A 5,961-nucleotide genomic window follows, 5' to 3' on the forward strand; every position below is an offset into this window, starting at 1 on the left:
TCCTATATCTTGTATATATCTTATATATCTATATCTTATATATCTATATCTATATCTATATCTTTATATATATATCTTTATCAGTCTCTTCTTTTGGTCTTCCTAAGTTTAATTTTTTTCTAACCTTTCTCAGCTCTCTTAAGTGGATCACTTTGCTCTCTTCTTTATTATTTCGTGATGTCACTGTTTGAGCTATCAATTTGCCCAGAAGAAAAGTTCTAGATGTATTCTACATCTTCACCACATTTCACCAATTCCAACATACACTTTTTTTCTCATTTGAACATCTACAAGATAGAAATGTATCTCATAATATCGATGCCATCTAACCATCAGTGGCCTGGAAGCAGCTGGAATGTGGCTGTGATTGCCCCACTTTACTGTATGTGTTCATATTTTTCACTCCTTCACCTAGATGTGAGCATTGTTGGTCATTGCCAGGTGAAATGTGTCCCAAATTTCCCCCTATAATTTGACAATGAAATAAAGTTCTTGTGGACACAGAACTGCAGGGAAATATATCGACAGGGCACACATTTATATTAGCGACATACGTTTTGATATTAACCAAAAAACTACAGCTACATATTTCCTTGCAAAGCAGCTACTGAATACTTAACTGGATTTAAGAAAGGAACACATCCCCAAATAGATGAACCTGTGTTATATTTTGTTCCTGAGATGCGTCAAAAGGATTGCCCGTCGTACTATGCAAAACAGCTAAAGAAATCAGAAATTGCCAAATCCCTTGGAACATATAGAAGGAATTTCAAAGCAATGAGAGCTGGGTGTGTCATACATGCATAACGTGGAACTATTGTCAAAGCATCAAATATCAATTTGGCCGAGACTTCCTGCTGATTTTGAACAGAAGCCGCTTAAACTCTAGTTACATAAGATTCAACTGAGGGAAAAAAAAATATGAGTTTTGATCAAATAACAAATACGGATGACACATCAGTATTCCTTGTCATGCCTTTGAATTATACCAAAAATGCAAAAGGTGATAGAGAGATTAAGATCATGAGCAAACATTTCTTTAGGATGCTCTCCATAACCACTATTTGTTGGAAGTTGCTATACTGTGTAGTCGTAAACCACAGAACAACAGCTGACAATGAGATGTTCCTCAAAGATGTCATTAGACACGCACAGAAACAGGGGTGAGCGATGGCTGAACGGATGGAGAATTAGCTAAATGTCATGGGACAAGATGTGCAGGTGAGTCATAATGGATAAGTAAAAGTTTTCCAGGAGAATGAAGAAGGGAAAGTCATTACAAACCAGACAGAGTGCACAACAGAAGTACAGAACATAAACTCATTGGGAGAAAGAAAGATTCTTGGTGGAAAGGAGCTTCTACATGGCAAGGGACGTGTTCCTTTGGCTGCACCCTTGAACTAGAACTGGGGAGCCAATGCAGATCACATAGAGGTCTTGGTAGTGGAGCCCTTCGTGGATGGCCCAGCCCAAATCACACTGTTGGTGGTGCTGTCTACTTCCAGTCGTATTCCTCTTTTCCCCCTGTGCCCATCACAGAGCTTATTGGAGACTGAAGAAATATCCTTCAGTGAAAATATGCCTGTATGATTTCTATAGCTTCAATGCTGTCCTCCGAATGCTGAGCACACAGAAGGCCTCAATACGTACATATATTTTTAAATGTTTATTTTTGAGAGAGAGAAAGAGAGAGAGAGAGAGAGAGAGCACTGCAACTAGGGGAGGGGCAGAGAGAGAGAGGGAGACAAAAAATCCAAAGCAGGCTCTGCCTGGACAGCATCGAGCCCGATGTGGGACTCGAACTCACAAACCATGAGATCGTGACTTGAGCCTAGGCAGACGCTTAACCGACTGAGCCACCCAGGCTCCCCCCTTAATATGTCTATTCAGTGGTAGCTTTGCCAAGAGTTTTCATGAGCTTAGTTGGCAAGAAGCTCTGCCAAACATCATTATTGTGTGCACGCCATATTGCTTTCTTCTCCGTGCTGCTTGCCTTTCCCACCAGGTGGATGTACACCCTCAGCTCCCTCCATGGTGTCATGCTTTCTCCATATTCTCTGCTGCCTTGGCCTCTGCTTGTCGCTGCTCCTAGCCATTTTACCCAGATCTGTGCAGCAGTGAGTAGATAAACTTCTATTGCCAAAAGTAAAGATCCATGGCCAGATGTGGGAGGGATGGTGTGGAGAGATAAAGACACACAGGTGGACGTATAGGCAGATATTGACCACTTCATAAAACGTATTCTTGCTTTAGCTTCGAACAGAAACCTTGCTTATTTGACAACAAATGTAGTCCAAAAAAAAAAAAAAAATCTCCATTTCAATCTTTTCTAGATTTACGTTATTATTAACACTACTACTGTGGTGGTTTTGTTTTAGAGAGAATGTTCTCTTTCACAGAGCTAGGATTGATTACCAGCTTACGCCGGCCAAGAAGGGACGCTGAATATTGTAACCCCAATTTACCATGTCACTAATTTGGCAACAGGGGGTTATTCTTAATGGAGTGCAAGAAAGATACCATTTTTCTTCTGTCTTTAAAGCCAATTTTTTTTTTCTTCTTGAAAAAGAAGCAATGTCACAAATTTCATTACTATAATATAGACTGTAAGACCTGCCAGAGACATTACAACGTACCTAGCCCAATCCCCTCATTTTACAGATGGGGAAAAATAAATAAATTGACTTGCTCTGGACTTTACAATAAGCTGGTGACAAAGCCAGGATTGAACCCCAGTCCCGACTTTATGCAACTAATCTGCTCAAGACATGTTATGCACCAAATGGTGTCTGTCAGAGACATGTGCGTGGGCCATGCAGCCGCAGACTGTGTTGCAGGAAAGTTCGAGAATGTTTAGGGTCTCCCTCTTTCTCTGCAGTTCATTGAATTATGAACCCCCAGTAAAAAAGTCTCAAGGTTAGTGTTGTTTGGGAGAGTTCACAGTTAGATCTGACAGAGGAAAAGTCTCCTCACTGCACGATGGCTGACTGGCCAAGGAGTTCTGAGGAAGAGTTGACAAATGCCTGCATGTATCTCCCCACTTCCCAGATGAGGATATTAAGGCATGAGAAAAAACAACAACAACAACAAAACCACACAGCTGAAGAAGAAACAGCTCCAGAGCAAAGGTTTCTCTTTCCTGGGCCGCCTTCTGCAACCCAAGGCTGGTGCGATTCTCTAAAGCCCTCATGAATCAACGAGGATGCCAGCCCAATCAATAAATAATATGGAGGGCTGAGAGATTGAGGTCTCTCGGCAGCTTTACCAACATCTATTAAAAGTAATTTCAGTTCCCTTTTGAGTTGCAGTCCTTTCTCTCTTAGCTCTGCCAGAGGTTTTTATTTTATTTGTTCTTGCATTTTGGATGGCCTCCTTTGTTGGCTGCGCAGTGGATTTGATGATCTCATTTCATTTGGTCTTTTCCAGCCTGTTTGTGTGACTGGAGTAGGCTGGGAATGGGTTCTGAACTTGCTGCCCGAAGGGGAGGGAGGGGGGACTGTGTCAACAGCCAGGGTCCCTGTCCTCCTCAGAGGACCGGAGAGTCCTGCCTGTCCTTCTGGAACACTCCCCACAAGCCCAGGACTCCACAATTCTGTGCTTGCTCCAGCCAGGCTCACTCCATTACTTCTGGCAGGCCATGGGACACTCCCAAACTCAGCAGGTATTTTCCAGGCTTACCTTTGAGGAGAGGAGTGCCTGCTGTTCACAGGCTTCCAGTCAGTTCTAAAGCCACCGAATCAACACAAAGCAAACAGCCCTTTGTTGAACAGCTACTGTGCATCTGGCGCATTGAGAAGCCAAATAATGAGCCCGGGGGAAACCATAGTTCTGAGGCGCTCATAGTTTTCCTCACTGACTTCTAAGCCCCCATTCACGCAGGGATAGGCAGGATCCCTTCTCAGACAAGGCAGGTAAGTGGACCAAGGTCATGGGATCCTTTTATTACAAAGGTTGAAATCAGAGCATGGTGTGTTTCTTACACAATGGTATTTCTTTCCCTCCTCATCTCCCAAGGCATTGCGACGCTAATCTCCCAAATGATATGCTATGGCTCACATGGTCCTCTATGAAAGAGCACCTAATTATAACACTCCCCTGCTAGCTCCTCCCCAGAAAGCAGAAGGCCTGCACCCTGAAGAAAGTTGCCTTGACACCGGTGATAGGAAGGGAGGAGAAAGGGCTGCTTCAGAAGGCTGTGGAATGGCAGCCCGCTGTTAAGCATGCAGTGGGCACACTGTATCTCCCTGAGGGGAAGCTGGGTAACATCCCGGCTCCTGGCAGTGGCCCAACTGTGCTTACGTTTCTTCCCTCACCACAGCATGATGGAAATTGTGCCGCTCTATTTCTCTCAAAGGGCATATCCTTTTACAGCGACAGCCCTGGAAATATTCCGGCCGCTCTACCCGCGGAGGCTTACAAGCTGGGGGGCTGCTGGATATCTGAACCGTGGTCCCGATAGAGGTAGAATCAACTTCCCCTGAGCCAGACCCTCAGCAAAGGCTGAGGCCAGAGGACATGCATGGTCTGGCTTGGAACCCAGTGTCTACTTGGGATGCTGATGAGGGTCCAGGAAAACCTAAAAAAGTACCATGGGTGCGTCGGCTGCGACCCTCCACTATATTTTAGCTACTCAAGGAGCCATCGATTGATTTCCTCAGACTTTCAGAGTCCCTGTCAGATCAGGTCTTGACGGTTTTCTGAACAGGCAGGAATTCAAGTCAAGTCAACAACGTGCATTATTGGACTAGTGTTTATGAACACCTCTCTTCAAGCTCTGTGTGATTCTGAAGCCAGATCACCCTTGGGGCCTCGAAGTCTCACTAAGGAGTCAAAATTTCTGACACGAAGGACAATGATAGAAGGTAGCAAGTGACTAAGTGCCAAGCCAACTGATTCCCTCAGTAGACGCCCGAATCATTTGGAAACGGGAAACCCCATGTGGATTATTTGGGGTGGATTACTTTTGAGCAAGGCTTTATGGAGGAAAAAGAAACTGGAAGCCAGTGTGGGCTGAGAGGAAAGGAGGGTGGCGATTTCAAGACTCAGGAATGAGTGTGTGAAGAGGGCGCCGGCTGGGCCGGGGCAGAGGCTGTGCAGGACCCCTTCCCTGGCTCTGGAATGATCTTCCCAAAGCCCAGTGGCAAAGGAGCTGGCCAGACCCACCTAGAGAACAGCTAGGCGTAGTCCCGAGTTGGCTTCCTGCAAAAGACACTTATGGCAATTGGATTCTCATTCTGTCAAAAGTATGAACTTCCTGGAGAAGCTAAAAAGCCAATTTAGATCAACTGAAAGAATTTCATTACATGACAAATGTTGGGGAGTATCATTTTCATATAAGGATTATTGCAGCCACCGCCTCCCTTGCTCATGAATCTTGTAATTCTATCAAAAACAACAATAATTAACCTAGCTCGGCTTTATTCTTGAAGAAGAGAATATTTTGTATAGCTCATGAGTTGGTTATTTTCTAGTTATTTGTGGATTTTTTAATCTTTAAAGGTGAATTATTGGATCACAAAAGAGAGATTAGCATAAGAAATTCAAAAGGAGACAGGAGCTCAACTCTGCTGATTAGCAGTTATGATACCTTGAGCAGAAAACTGACATTCTCTGGGGCTGGATTTCCTGGACAGTTACAAGGAATCCAATTTTTGCTTTATGGAGATGATGGGACACTAAGTAAGATGACATAAAAAAACGTACCTGACACATGGTAGTTGCTCAGCAAATGGGAACCGTTGGGGTTTTTTGTGTTTGAGAGAGAGAGAGAGAGAGAGAGAGGGGGGGAGGCAATGCACAAGTGGGAAAGGGGCAGAGAGAGAGGGAGAGAGAGAATCCACGCTGTCAGCACAGAGCCCAACACAGGGCTCAATCCCCAAAACTGTGAGATCCTGACCTGTCCTGAGCCAGAATCAAGAGCCGGATGCTTAACCAACAGGTGCCCCCATAAATGGGAACTAT

The sequence above is a fragment of the Panthera uncia genome, chromosome F1, assembly GCF_023721935.1.
Source record: "Panthera uncia isolate 11264 chromosome F1, Puncia_PCG_1.0, whole genome shotgun sequence".
Classification (NCBI taxonomy): Eukaryota; Metazoa; Chordata; class Mammalia; order Carnivora; family Felidae; genus Panthera; species Panthera uncia.